The following is a 15,450-nucleotide window of genomic DNA, read 5'->3' as shown; positions in this document are numbered from 1 at the left end:
GGTTTGAGCATGCTTCCTACGTCATGTTTTTGAGTGAGAGTGAGTAGTATCCTGGTGTTTCTCACCCTGGCTGTGAGTTAACACCATCTGGGTTGGGGAGGTTTAAAAAGGGTCCATGCCACTGTCTGGGCCTTAGACCTATAGCTTCTGATTTGACAGAGTTGAGGTGGGGGTCTGGGAGAAAGCTGTCTTGTGAGACTCCCCATGTGAATTTCCTGTGCAGCCATATTTGGAACCCTTGGTTGCTACCAGTAGTTCCTAAACTTTGCTGCACATTAGAATCTCTCCTGGAAAGATTTAAAAGTTCCCATGCCCTGGCTGCAACCAGTCTGCTGAATCAGAACATCTGGGGGTGTCACCCAGCCACCGATGTATGCTAAAACTCCCCAGAAAGTTCCAATGTGCAGCCAAGACTGAGAGCCACTGGTCTCCTCCAATTTTATTATTATTTTTAAAAAATTTATTTATTTATTTATTTATGAGAGGGAGCATGAGTGAGAGGGAGAGGGGGAGAGAAACTCAAACAGACTATGCTGTGCACAGAGCCTGATGTGGGGTTTGATCCCCTGAGTGCAAGATGATGATCTGATCTGAAACCACAAGTTGGTTGCTCAACCGCCTGAGCTACCTGGGCGCCCCAGTCTGCTCCTATTTTACATTCACAGATGGGCCGAGGATGGTATCACAGAGTCTGGGAGATTGGAGCTGGGTTTTGAAGGAGGAACAGGAGTTTGCTAGGATAGTCTAGAAGAAGATGGGACATTTGCAGGTGGAGAAACCAGCATGTGCAAAGGCTGCAGAACAGGAAGGAGAGTGGAGGACTTGAGATGCAGTAGGACTAGGGCGGCATCAGGGAGGTTGAGCAGGTGGGAAGAGAGCATCCTGCAAGCCAGACTCGTGAGCTGCTGCCTGAGGAGTCCCGGTAAGTAGGAAGTAGGAAGTGATTGGACCTGTTTGTGTTGTGAACATCGTTGTTGGTGATGGAAGCCTTGGAGGGAAGGCTGGAGACAGAGACCAACAAGGAATTTGTTTCAAAAGCCTCGATGAGAGTTAGGGAGGCCCCAGGCCAAGGTAGTAGCCAGAGGATGAAGGAGAACAGGCTTTCTGGAGACACTCCCGAGGGGTTGGGTGGGTTTGAAATGTGTCTGCGAGTTCTAGAATGTTCTTCCCAGGGAGAGGTGGCATTGATCTCCCCTCCCCCTTGAAGTGTGAGGACAATATTTTAATGAGGAGCTGCTGCAAACTGTCAAGGGGGCGTGCAGAACTTTTTGAAGATGGGGCAGAGGTGTGCTCATCTAACTTGATGATTTGGGGAGGGACATGGGCCACCATGGAGCTCCCATACCCTTTGGGCACCTCCAGCCAGTGGCCCACAGGCACATATGATCCCACAGGTCCGAAGTGAGTTAGAGGCATGGGGGTATCTCTCACTCTCCCTTCTTCCTCACCCTTGTATCTGGCTGGTTGCAAGGCTCAGGGTCCATCTCTTCCAGTGACCACAGCAATGGTCATTTGCTTTCCTCTATGGACTGGATTCTGCAGGCCAGGAGTCCAGGCGGGAGAGCTTGTCTCTGCTTCACAGCATCTGGAGCCTCAGCTGTGAAGACTCAAGGCTGAAGTGTAGAATCATCCCGAAGGCATCTTCACTTATATGTCTGGCAAGTGATGCTAAAGTTATCCGGGACCTCAACTGCTTCCGTTGGATGGAGCACAACATGTCATCATGGACACGTGGCCTCTTCCATGGCCTGGGCTTTTCCAGCATGGCAGCCGCAGGGGAGTCAGATTTTTCTCAATGGATACTCAGGGCTCCAGAGGTGAGTGTCCTAAGAGCACCAGGCCCTAGCTCCCGAAGTAATGCACTGTCCCATCCATGGCATTCTGGTTCCTCAAAGGGTGGCCCAAATTCAGACAAGTGAGGCAGCAGCTCCTATGTGGCTGGTTCCCATGGTCCTTGTGGTTCCTTTGGTGCCTGTGGCCTCTGTAGTCCCCATGGTTCCCATGGTCTCTGTGCTCCCTGTTGTCCCCATAGTCTCCGTGGTCTTATGGTCTCTGTGGCCCCTCTGGTCTCCATGGTTCCCATAGCTTCCATTGTCCCTGTGGTTCCTGTGGCGCCACGGTTCCCATGGTCTCTGAGGTCCCCATGGTTCCCATGGTCTCTGTGGTTCCTGTGACTGAAGCCCAACCAGACCCAGGGTAGAAAGGTCTTCTGGTTGCTGGTGGTGTCTAAGGGCCAGCCAGAGAGCTTTGGGGAAACTTTCCAGGTAGGTTCTTCTCAGAGCAAGGAGGAGCCAGACGGGGCTGTGTGCTGGGAAGGAGACCAGACCCAGGACCAGCCGCTCAGCCTCTCCATCCAGCCTTTTGACCCAAGGCCATTTTGAAGGGGCCTAAAAAGCAAGACCTTAAATTACTCAGCTTTCTTTTTATTACCAAGAAAGATACAAAGTAAAATCCTCACCTGACCCTACGGCTTACCTTGGAGTGGTGTTTGGGGATAGAGTGGGGGGGTCAGAGAGGGGGCTGGCGTCCACGTGGACTGGGGGCCGAGAGCTGGGTGCAGCCGCTCATGGACCACATCCAACCAGCGGATCCAAGCCCGGCTTTGCCTCTCAGGGGTGTGTTGTGTGTGTGAGTGCGTGAGAGTGTGTATGTCTACATATATATGTGTGTCGGTGTGTGTATATGTTTATGTGTATTCTGTGGGTCAGGGTCTGTGCATGGGTGTAGGTCGCGTGTGTGCATGCATGTCCGATTCTAAGTGTCGTGTGTGCATATGTGGCTGCGGGTGTCAGAGTGTGTACACGTGCGTGTGTGTGCATGTGTGCAGCTTCTCCAAACTCCCCCAGGTGTCCTGACGTGCTAAGCTGAGTTCTGTGCTCTGTGCTTTGCATGGTGATAGTTGGTGAGTACTGTGTCATTCTCATGATGGCTTCGGTGTGCAAACCCCTGTCATCCCCGCCGCCCGGGTGTGCCAGCAGGGGTCCAGCAGAGCTCAGGAGCTCCTTAACCTTTCCTGATCTCGGGGAGGCTGATCTAGGCTGTTGGACTCCAGAGCATGATGCTTAGTCTGGCTGAATCACGAAGCCAGCGGTGGCCTGCTCCCCAGGAAGGACCCTTGGACAGTACTCCAGGTCGAAGAGCTGGGCCTTTGATCCACATTCCAATCCTGGAATCCTGCCTCAGCTGGCATCTCTGCCCGAAGCCTCCCCGTCTCCCTAGGGGACTGTCTGGACAAATTCATAAACTCAGCACCATGAGGGCCACCTTGGGTGCCCCGGGACCGCTGAGGAGCTGAATAAAGCAAAGCCTTCCACCGGCCTCGTGCTAGGGTTGACGGCCCGCCACTCTCAGGGCCTAGGCAGCGGGCAGCAGGTAGTCTTTGTGGTTGCAGAATCCTGCAGCCTGGCTCTGAGCCAGGCCTCGGTGTCCCTTCACAGCGGACACACCTGGGTCAGCAGAGCGAGATGGAGAGGACAGTTGATTCCAAGATGTCACTTTGCTTCTGAAATATGCTGATTTAAAAGAATCACAGAGAGCGGTTTATTTATTGCCCAAGCCATTTCAAATGGAATTAGGCACTGACATCAAATTTGCTATGGCTTCTTTTTTAACCACCTCCAGAGCACGAAGTTTGCATTAACTCTGGGTTCACGCAGAAAACCAGGCTCGTAGAGAAAGCTAGGTCCAGATGGGACTCTGAGTCATGCAATGAATTCAACCTGCTCATTTATTACTATCAATATGGCATGAATATATCATAACACAGTAGGAGTCGACAGCCCCTCACCTTACTGGAGCACTTCTAGTTGTAGCGTGCGGGTCGATTCTCCCAGTGGTTCTGATCAGGAAGGGCAGGTTCATCAGCCCCAAGCTGCAGAGAAGGAAGCGGGCGCTTGGACATTGGGGGACCCGGCTGGTTTGCACAGCCGAGAATGGGGGCTGCCATCCCCCCAGGACAGCCTGCTCCAAATCCAAGACACCTTCTCTAATCAGAGGATACCACTCATGATCATGGAGATCGTCCTAGACGGTTATATTCAGTGGCCAGGATCAAGAGTGGGGTGTGAGTTTGGGCACCAAACCCCACACCGAACTCTCCCCACCAGTGCTATTGTGAGTATTGGGGCATGAGGGGTAGGGCTGCTCGAGAGAAAGGGGTTACCAGCTTAAAGCTGCATTTCAGATGGACTGGGAAATACAGCATGCACCATACTTAAAGATTTATTTGTTGTTTATCTAAAATGGAAATTTCACCAGGCATCTTGTGTTGGTTCGTGTTTGCTAACTCTGGCACCCTGAGGTCGGGGGTGGGGCATGTCCTCTTGCTACTTGTTCCCTCCCAATCTCTGGAACCTTCCTCTGTCCTGGCCACTCGGCCCCATTTTCTAGGGAGACATGGACCCCCCACTTCTCAGGGAGGATGACATGATCGCTGAGGGGAAGCTGAGGGGCCACCGAGAGGCTCTACAGATGTGGATTCAGCTCTTGTGGCCACGGCTTGGCCGGCCCCCACTTTGCCGTCGGGTCAGCAGCCTGGCCATTTGGAGAGAAGTCAGGTAAGGCCTGGCTTAGCCTTGGGCACATCCCTTCACTTCTCCATGCCTAGTTTCTTCATCTGCAAGAAGAGGGTGATCACGGCACCTGCTCTCCCAGGGTTGCACTGGAGAGCAGACGTGCCGGTATTAGAAACGCTATCGGCAGGTGCCTGGAAACCTGGTTCGGTAGCACGAACCCCATGGGACCAGCCCGGATGCTCTGACTGCAGAGCTGGGAGAGGAGTGGAACACGGAGAATGGAACCCAGAGTCCCAGCCAGCTCGGGAGGGGTGGGCAAGTTGAGGGATGACAGATGGTGCAGGATTACTGGGAACACATACTTGTCTTCGCTCCGGAGACATTAATTATATGTATTTTAAAAGAACCGTGATACCAGCTGTTTACCTGCTTCCTAGAATTCTGGGTTTGGAGGGCTCTCTGTAGGGCTGGTAGCCGGGCTCTCCTCTGAGTCCAGGTGGGGCTCAGTCTCATGACCCTGAGATCATGACCCGAGCCAAAATCGAGAGTCGGAGGCCTCACCGACCGAGCCACCTGGGCGCCCCATGTTGGTTTTATTATTATTCCCACTTACAAGTCAGGGAGCGTAAGTGACTTCCTCAAGGTCATAGTCAGCACGCGGTGGAAATGGAACTCAAAGCCAGGCCCTCTTGCTCTAAGGGTAGAGCCAATCCGTAAGCCACATATATCAACCTTCTGGTTTTGCACTAGGGGCCTCCTGAAGACAGAGCCTTCCAATCCCAAACCAATAATTATTCCAATCAAAGCCTTCTCTGAGCATCAACTCCAGACCAGGTTCTGGGATGAATTCGAATTCAGACTCAGTTCCTGCCTGTACACTAGGAGGGAGACAGGTATAAGCAGCGGGTGGTGGGCACCATGGGCATCCAGGGGGTGAGTAGCAGGCAGGTCACAGAGGCCCCTGCCCCCAGCCAGACTAGCAAGGGGTCATCTCCCATTACAGCCTGCCCCTGGTCTAATGTCCACTGCCCTCTCCCAGCTTCTCCTTAGCCCTGAAAGCCAGCGCGGACTTGCTCACCCCTGTTTCCCAACCACCTCCCTGTCCTGCTCATGCCCCAGCAGCTTCCCAGAACGGCCCCATCCAGGGTGGGCCGCCGTGCCTCTGGGTAGCACTTGAACTTCATTCCTCTCTCTTTGTTCCTATTTCCTGACCAAGGTAGTGTGATCATCTTTTTTTTTTTTTTTTTTAAGATTTAATTTATTTGACAGACAGAGATCACAAGTAGGTAGAGAGACAGGCAGAGAGGGAGGGGGAAGCAGGCTCCCTGCTGAACAGAGAGCCCGGTGTGGAACTCGATCTCAGGACCCTGGGATCATGACCTGAGCGGAAGGCAGAGGCTTTAACCCACTGAGCCACCGAGGGGCCCTGTGATCATCTTGAATGAGACATTTAATCCGCGGCCCAGAAGCCCACACCCAGAGTAGCAGAACCACCAATAATCAGGAGATTTATTGCATCACTTCTGGGGCTCCCGGCAAGAACGAGCCCCTCCTGGGAAGCCGAGCAGCAGGTGAGCCGCTCAAGCTTCGCGGGTCCGGACGATGAGAGCCTCTGCGGCCTGTCTCGGCGTCTTCCTTGGGGGCTGGCGGAGCTGTCTGGTTGGCTGCCGTATTTTTGAACGTCTTTGATGCTCCTCCGGTTCTGGCTGTCAGAATCTGACACGTTCCATCTCGAAGCTGAAGTCGGCAATCATCTAAGTTCTTTGGAGCCAGACACGGTGGAGCATAATTCTATTTCGAGATGAGCTTGCAAATACGAGGAGAGCTTCATTTTGTTTTTTAACACAGATTAGAGAGGAAAGCTGGTTACCCTGGAGTATTTCACTGACTCACAAACAGCCACACACTGTATGTTCATTCGTCAGCTGTTGGCTGAGCACCTACTATGTGCCAGGCTCCGTGCCAGGCCACGGAGACTGAGACAGGCTGTTATCAGTGCCTCCCTGGAGGGCCTCAGCCCTACCTACGAGCATCCCTGGGAGGCCCACACTTGCCAGGGCCAGCAGGGCCCTTCCTGGGGCTCTAACATTGGGTCCAGTGGGGTCAGCTGGAGGAAATGATTCAGCAACGGGCTTGGAGGACCGCTCACCACCCACATGCTGAGCATCATCTGCTCCCCCCAGGAAGAGGTTAAGAGAGGTCGAGAGTCTGGATGGAAACCCCTCCCCTTGCCACTTCCTGGCCGGGTGACCCTGGGCCAGTTGCTTAACGTCAGCTTCTTGAGGAGAGCAGGGCAAGCCGTCACACACCCTGGTGAAGGTGTTGTGGGTACCAGTGGGGGTCCCGCGATGCTGTCCTTGTCTGGAGCTGGGACACGGGCACCTGTGGGGTGTAGCCGCGAGGGGAGGCGATGCCGTGGGCTGAATCTGAAGGAGGAGGAGCGGCTCCCACTCGCCTCATCTTTTTCTGCTCGGTGCCCCAGGGCCGGGAGAGGCAGGACAGAGGGCTGAGGGTGGGGGCCAAGCTGTGCAGGGATACAGAGCTGGTATCTCAGTCTGCTGCTTGTTTGTTGATTTAAAGGAGCAATGACTCCTGTGTGCAGGACGCTCTGGGTGAATGTTTCGTTCAGAATGTTTCTGCCCACCGCCCTGGGCAGAAAGGCTGACCCTGAGCTCTAAACTTTATCCTACTGGGCTCTGCTTGTGGTCATTTTCCAAATGGGCGGCCTTACCTCTCTTGCCTTGGACTGCATTTTCCTGCTGGCTTCCCAGAGTGGGGCTGAAGTCCGGGGGAACAGAGACGGAGGTGTCCTTGAGATCGTGGTTAGCGACAGCAGGATGAATGAATGAATACGCAGTTGGGAACCTCAGGACCTTCTTCCTCATTACCCAGACTGGGGTGACTCATCGGCCAAGCCCTCCCCTCATCCCAGGAAGACCTGCTCAGACCATAGCAGGGCCCATGTGGCCAGTGCGGCTCCGTCCAGGGAAGAGAGACGTCCAGGAAAGAGAGCTTTGTCATTCTAATGAAATCCTTTGTATGGAGATTCACATCGTCCAAAAATAATACTCCAAAGGCTCCTAAGAAGTCCTGCAGGAAAGAAACTTGTTTGACTTGATTTAAACCAGGGATCAGCACATTTTTCTATAAAGGACCAGACAGTGAAGATTGGAGGCTTTGCAGGACACACAGGACACACAATTCCCGAGGCCCCTGTCTGTGGTCGTGTCCAAGCAGCCACAGCCAATACCCAAGTTGATGTTCCAATAGAGCTTTATTCACCAGCGGGAAGGGGGCTGGATTTGGCCTGTGGGCTATAATTAGCTGGTCGCTGATTGAGACCAGCATCTCCCTTCGCCCTCCCCCACCCCAGTGTTTCATGGGGGGCCGCTGATGTGCTGAGAGCCTGTCTGAGCACGGCCGCCTGTTTTCACGTCAGGGTGGTTGTGTTTCACACATAGGACCCATTCTTTAAGCTCTGTGTCCTCATGACGTGAATAATTCAAGACCCATTTCCCGCAGCATGGACAAAAGGCAGGGTATGGTTATTCGCTGGCTATGGGGGCACAGGAAGCCCAGTTTACAATGCGTTCAACTTTGCAATTAGACAATTCGTGACACATTTGAATATTTGAAAGGGGACATTTGCATTATTTTAAATTTTGCACAAAAAGAGGCTTTCTTAACAGTTTGCTGCTGCATTTTCTCCAGAGTTCAAGTCACCTGGAAAGTACCACACACTTGCCAGCTGCCCAAGGGCTGTGGGTCCCGTGGTGCCCCCTTTGGAAACTACTGGCATGGCGTTTTCTGGTGAGAAGGCAGTCGCTGCTCAGTTGGCCCCGAGTTCCTGGGAGCTCCCAGCTGAGCTCGGCTGAGCACCTGGTCCAGAGCTGGAGGAGAATCTCATGCTGGTTTTGCAGTGGGTGAGGAGCTTTCGGTGTCCTGTTCTTCTGACTGGAGCCCTGACATCTCAGAGCAGCCTCAGCAGCCCAGAGCAGGAGTGCAGCCCAGACTCCGGCCCCCAGACCCCTCCAGCTAATCGTTTTCATCTCAACTGGCCTGGCGGGACCAGCTCTCCCCGAATTTTCACTGTTGCTGACTCAAGTGGCTTGGAAGGATCTAAGAATGTCCCAGCATTGGTTTTTTTTTTTTTAAAGATTTTATTTATTTATTTGACAGAGAGAGATCACAAGTAGGCAGAGAGGCAGGCAGAGAGAGAGGGAAGCAGGATCCCTGCTGAGCAGAGAGCCCGATGCGGGACTCAATCCCAGGACCCTGAGATCATGACCTGAGCCGAAGGCAGCGGCTTAACCCCTGAGCCACCCAGGCGCCCCCAGCATTGGTTTTTATTTAATTTCTTTTCGTTAATGCCCGCCAACAGCTAAAGCAAAGAGAAATTGCTTTCTTGAAAGTCCACTCACCTACAGTTCAGATGCCGAGGTGCTTTCTGGGAACACAGGCACCAGCCGGCAGGTGCTGTCTTAAAAATTATTGATAGAGCCCCTGGCGCGTGCCAAGGCTGGTGCCAGGCATTCCGGTCTTCTTCTCTTTCAGTCCCTGCTGCAACCGCACAAGCCAGGTTTATTGTACCCATTTCTTCCCAGATGAGGAAACGAAGGCCAAGCATAGTTAGATCACATTCCCAAAGTCACATGGCCAAGGAGTGCCAGAGCCAGGGCCCCTGAGCCACGCTTCCTTCTGGCTCCTTTTGAGACCAGCGAGAGTATGTTGTGATGTTGGAGTGAACAGGGATGTCCTGCCCACCCCTCTGTGGAACCGGATCTCTCAGCCTGGGTATGTGGCAGGTGCATTGCACATGGCGGTCTGCTACACTGACCATTTCTCTGTCTGACCCTGCCTGGCAGAATTCTAAGCACTTCCACACTGGAGGGGACCGCTGATGTTTCTGCCTGGCCAGTAGCTGTTATCCGTTCTTCAGAAGCAGCCCCTCAGTTCTCCTTTGGGACCCCCGAACTCTCAATCCCAGGCCTCCCTCTAGTCACAGGGCTTGGTTCAGGAACGGGGAGGTGGCCCAAGCCTGACCAGTGAGGCTCAATCTTGGAAGCTTTGCTGGAAACAGTCACTTGCTTGGTGGGGTTTGCCAGACTGGTAGAGTCTAAGTCGAAAATTCTAGGACCACCTTTGCTACCTGCTGGAGACCACTCCCTTGAGAACAGAGCCTACCTAGGGGAAAGCGGAGTGAGAGGCGGAGAGAGGTGGAGTCCACGCCTCTCTTGAACATCTGGAGCCAGCTGTGCCTGAAGCTCAACCCTGGATTTTTCCATTTCATGAGTCAATATATGTTTTTTTTTTTTTTTTGGCTGAAGCTTGTTTGCTTGGGTTTCTGTCACTTCTCTCCTCCGGGCACATCTAGATCTGCCTCATGGGTCATCTTGTTTCTGTGTGTGGGCGTGTGTGTGTTAAGAACCTTTAAATAATTGTGACAAAAGCTGCATAACACAAAGATCACCATCTTAACCGTTTCTACGTTTCCAGTTGCGTGACATTCCGTACGCTCAGGCTGGTGTGCAGCCCTCACCACCCTCCAGCTCCAGAACTGTTTCATCGTTCTATCCATTAAACAGCCCTCCAGTTCTTGCCACTATTCCACGGGGGGTCCCTACGAATCTGACCACTCTGGGGACCTCATACAAACAGAGTCGTATGATGTCGGTCTCTTGGCAACCGACTTACACCGCTGAGTGGAACAGGTTCGAGGTCCGTTCATGTTGCAGCAGGTGTAACAGGTGTCAGAATGTCCTTCCTTTGGAGGCTGGACAATATTTCCCTGCAGGTAGAGGCCACATTGTGTTGGACCTCATCCGTAGACGGACACTTGGTTGGCTTCCAAGTTTTAGTTGTGGCGAGTAATGCTGCCGTGAAGACAGTTGTACAGATATCTCTCTGAGAACTTGCTTTCAAGTCTTCTGGATATTTTGCTGAAGTGGGATGGCCATATCATCTAGGACTTCCACCTCACGTCTTTTGCAGAAACTCCATCCTGTCTCTCACAGCGGCTGTACCGGTTCTCATGCCTGCCAGTGGCATGCAAGCCAGCGGCTTTTGAAGCTTCTAGGGTGCAGGAGGGACCCCAGCGCTGCCCTAAATCCACAGCCTCTGACTGCCGGGGGCCCAGTCCCGGACCACTGAGTTCCCCTGGCCAAGTCACTCCACTCCTGTGTCTCAGTTTCCTCATTTGTGAAACAGGAATCGTAATTCACCTGCCCTAGAGGTTTGCTGTAGGGTTTACGTCTGCCCTGCTGTTCACCAGCCCAGCACCGGCCTGTGGCGAGCGCCCCTGAGGGAACGACTACTTTTCTTGGGGAGCAGAGGCCTGGCCTTCACCGTGGCTTGTGGGCAGAAATCACGGAGCTCTGCGGGCCGCCACAGCAACCTTCCTGGCTCTCTGAGAGGCGCCACACAGATGTGGATCTTGTTGAACTTTCTTGCCTTCTGTTAGAGAGTTGGATTTCATCAAATGAGGCTTTCGTCTCTTTAACTGCTCTTACCAAGTTCTCAGAGATAAAAAGTCATCGTAACTGGCTGCTGACAGTTGCTTAAAAAGGGACTTGAGCTTGCCTTTCAAAATCTTGATGGTGTGAGCGTTATCGACAGTACCCAAATGATGGAAAGAGCCCACGTGTCCGTGGATGGATGAATGGATAAAGAAGATGTGGCATATATACACAATGGAATACTACTCAGCCATCAAAAAGAACGGAATCTTGCCATTTACAAGGACATGGATAGAACTCGAGAGTATTATGCTACGTGAAGTCAGAGAAAGACAAGTACCATGTAATCTCACTCATATGTGGAATTTAGGAAAAAGATGGTTGTATACGTGCGGAAGCAAAGGAAAAAAGAGAGGGAAGGAAACCATAAGAGTCTCTTGATGTTAGAGAGCAAACTGAGAGTTGCTGGAGGGAAGGAGTGTGGGGGATGGGCCACATGGGGGATGGGCATTAAGGAGGGCACTTGTGATGAGCACTGGGTGTTGTGTGTAAGTGATGAATCCCTAAACTTGACACTTGAAGTCAATATTACACTACATGTTAACCAACTAGAATTTAAATAAAATTTGAAGGAGAAGGAGAAAAAAAAATCTTGAAGGTGTGAGAGCATGCCGGGGTTGGCGGGATTGGCCATCCAGGGTCTGTGCAGAGGTGCTGGTCACTGTTTGGCTGAGGACACAGACTGCTGCCAGGGCTGGCCTTCCCCGGGAGCAGCACAGCCTAACTCAGATTCTGGTCTTCTTTCCTCGACTGTAAAATGGGCTCAGAGAGATTTCCTTCCCTTTGCCTGGCACCCCGTGAGCAGAGTTCCTAGGGGGGTTGTCGCTCTGGGTCTCTTCAGGGTCAGCTATAGGAGCCAGAGCTGAGAAATGGGACTTGGGGGTGCTCCGACAGGTAGGGAGAGCGGGGTTGCATATTTCAAGGGCGAGGTCAGCTCAGCTTCTTTGAGGATCCTGCTTGAGGGAGTTTGGAAACAGCTCTTTGGATTGGGCTGGGGGTGCCAAGTTCACAGGGAACAGAGCACGTCCCTCCCAGACCGGTATGGAAGCCTGGTTCTCACTGGCCATGTGACCCCCAGCAAGCTGCTTCCTGTCAGCAAGCTGCAGTCTCCCGTTCTAGAACCTGGGAAGAAACCTCACTCCTGCTTGCCCATGGGAAGGTAAATGGAATAACGTAAACACACACATCGCCAACAGAGTGGACTTAAAACATCTGCTCCTCCCTTCTTCCAACCCACCCTCTTTATCTTCCTCCAAACGAACAGCCCGGCCGTGTGCGGGGGGGCCTCTGCTGACCCCCGAGCGTGCTGGCCGGCCAAGATGGTGCCCCTCGGGGGACAGTCTTTAAGGCTGGTACAGGGTGGAGGCTGCCCTGCTTCTCTCCCTGCTGGAGCGTCGGCGTTGTTTGTCGCCATGAAACAGGGCCCCTGCCTTCTGCCCACAGCCCCTGCTCGTGCCTGCCCGCCTGCAGCTGCTGCCGGGAGAACGGGCTGAGGCTGTCTCTCAGCTGCCTGGGCCAGTGCCCCAGCGGGCTGGGAAGCTCCTCCCATGACCAGGGCAAGGCAGGAGTAGCCATGCGGGTGGCCGGTCACACCTGGGCTACTCTGGGTCCCCAGAGCCACACCCTCGATGGAGGTGGCCTTTCCTGTCTCCCTTCCCTAAGAACCCAGTCCGCCGGCTTGGAGCCCACAGAGGGATCTGTGTGACACACACACACACACACACACACACACACACACCCGGCTGCGGCAGGATCAGCCTCAGGCCTCTGTGCCCTGTTGGTCAGGCTAGTCCCCAGGACTCTCCCAGGCCCTGGAAACTCGGCCAACGGGGACTTTCCATCTCCCAGGCTTGCTTTTGAACCATGACGTGTCCTTAACGAGTCCACTCTGTGGGTTTCTGACACACAGCCGTGTTTTTCTGTTCCTTCTCCTCCCTGTGGAACACACATGAAGAGGCATCGTGGACAAATACGAATGAGGTTTGGATCCCAGCCCTGCCCCTCCCTTGACAGCTGTGTCACCTCTGAAGAGTCATGGACTTTCCTGAGCCTCAGGTGTCTCATTGGTGAGTCAGGGCTAGTGAAGTCCACGGAGGGTGGAAACCTCACGCTGTCCCTGGGCACAGAGCAAATCCGCAGGCCACGAGAGCCCCTTCTCCGAACGGTGGACGGGCCTGCCCGTCTGTGTCTCGTCCTGCTCCTTGGAGGGAGACACAGACGGGCAGGCCCGTCCTACTCCTTGGAGGGAGGAGGTAGGAGGTAGCAGAGGAAGGGGGGCCAGAGGTGAAGTCAGGCGCCCTGCCGACGGGGACGCAGCTGTGCCCGTGAGGCCCCAGGTGGGCGCATGAACCAGGAGGAGGAAATCAGAATGGTCTGGAAAACGTGTCCAGTTCAGGGTGGAGAGAACAGTCGAGCTGGACGTGAGGTACTAGTCTTCCAGGGCTGACTCCTCTCTTTCCTTGCTCCCTGGCCTCAGAAGGGGCCGTCACTTAACTGCGGTGCCCTTGTCAGTGAAGGGATGACACTGCTAAGAGCTGTCTGCGGGGCAGGAGCAGGGCGAGGGGAGCCGGGAGACGGCACCGTGTGTGCTTGTGATGCCAGATTTGGGGGTTTTGCTCAGCTGCATCTCACAGTCAGGGTCGGAGGCCATTCTAGCTTGGGGTCTCTCAGAGGTAGGTGAGGACCCCCAGGACAGGACCAAGAGTCTGGGCTGAGCAGGGACAAGGGCTGATATCCAGCCCACTCTCCCGGCCACCCTGGGGATCTTGCTTTGGGGCTGTGTCTGTTCGAAGCTGGGGGTTACCTTTTTCTAAATTACCCCAAGGCATGTTTGCTCACCCAGCTGTGCGTGCATGGGGTGGGAGGGTTCCCAGAGGGGGGCTTTTCCCACGAGCACAGAGGCAGACGTGTTACCTGTGGCCAGAGGCCTGACCCTCCTCTGCCCCAGGGTCCTGCTCTGTCTGTCATCTCTTCCTCTGTCATGGAGTTCTGCAGGGCACAGCAAATGTGGGATGTGTGACCGTCACCACGCAGTGGATGTAAACCTTACAAACTCATTTTCTTCTCTGATGACTGAGTTGCAGAGGGTCCTTGAACAAAGCAGGGTTTGGGATGCTGAGCCCCTTGCCTAATTGGAAATTCACACACAAAAGTTAACTACAAATAGCCCACTGTTGAGTGGAAGACTTACTGATGGTTGACGTGTCTTTTGTATGTTATATGTATTATATACTGTATTTTTATAATGAAGTAAGCTAGAGAAAAGAAAATGTTGCTGAAAAAATCATAAGAAGGAAAACATTTATAGTACTGCTCTGTATCGAAAAAAATCCATGTATAATTGGACCCACACAGCTGAAACCTGTGTTGTGTCAACTATAATACATATTTATTATAGAAAATTAGGAAAACACAAGGAAGTATAAAGAAAGAAGTGAAAATCCTGCATAGTCCTGTCCTTACTGAGAGATACTCCAAAATATTAGAAAGTGGTTTCTTTTCATTTTTTTTCTCTATGTATTTGACTATTGGAATCATATTGCATATGGTTTTGTACTCTGCTTTTTTAAAATTTTATTTACTTATTTGAGAGAGAGAGAGAGAGAGCATGCTCACAAGCAGCAGGGAGGAGCAGACAGAGGAGGAGGAATAGACTCCCCACGGAGCAAGGAGCCTAACGTGTAGTTCCAGCTTGGTGTTCTGCGATTACGACTTGAGCCCAAAGCAGACGCTTAAATGACTGAGCCACCCAGGTGTCCGTGTTTTACTTTTTTAATTAATTAATTATTTATTTAATTTTAATTTTTTTTTAAAGATTTTATTTATTAATTTGACAGAGAGAAATCACAAGTAGATGGAGAGGCAGCCAGAGAGAGAGAGAGATAGGGAAGCAGGCTCCCTGCTGAGCAGAGAGCCCGATGTGGGACTCGATCCCAGAACCCTGAGATCATGACCCGAGCTGAAGGCAGCGGCTTAACCCACTGAGCCACCCAGGCGCCCTAATTTTAATTTTTTAAAGATTTTATTTATTTATTTGACAGACAGAGATCACAAGTAGGCAGAGAGGCAGGCAGAGAGAGAGAAGAGGAAGCAGGCTCCGTGCGGAGCAGAGAGCCTGACACGGGGCTCGATCCCTGCACCCCGGGATCATGACCTGAGCCGAAAGCAAAGGCTTCAACCCACTGAGCCACCCAGGGGCCCCGTGTTTTGCTTTTTTAAAGTCAATATTTCATCACAAATGTTTTCTCATGTACATAAATATTCATCTCTGTCATTTTTTAAAAAAGATTTTATTTATTTATTTGACAGAGATTACAAGCAGGCAGAGAGAGAGGAGGAAGCAGGCTCCCCGCCGAGCAGAGAGCCTGTGGGTCTTGACTCCAGGATCCTGGGATCATGACCCGAACTGAAGGCAGAGGCTT

General features: G+C 52.7%; 1 long non-coding RNA gene across 1 annotated transcript; it reads right to left on the bottom strand.

Annotated features, from left to right (window-relative positions):
• Positions 1–5,744: 5,744 nt before the first annotated feature.
• Positions 5,745–7,367, bottom strand: LOC309858257. Its single transcript, XR_014308118.1, has 2 exons — positions 7,246–7,367; positions 5,745–6,896 (listed from the first exon to the last, which is right to left on the bottom strand). It is a non-coding gene; the product is annotated as an uncharacterized lncRNA (long non-coding RNA).
• Positions 7,368–15,450: the final 8,083 nt, after the last annotated feature.

This window comes from Mustela nivalis (assembly GCF_964662115.1).
Source record: "Mustela nivalis genome assembly, chromosome: 2".
Lineage (NCBI taxonomy): Eukaryota > Metazoa > Chordata > Mammalia > Carnivora > Mustelidae > Mustela > Mustela nivalis.
Note: the sequence above shows the minus strand (reverse complement) of the source record. Positions and strands in the feature narration are given on the sequence as shown.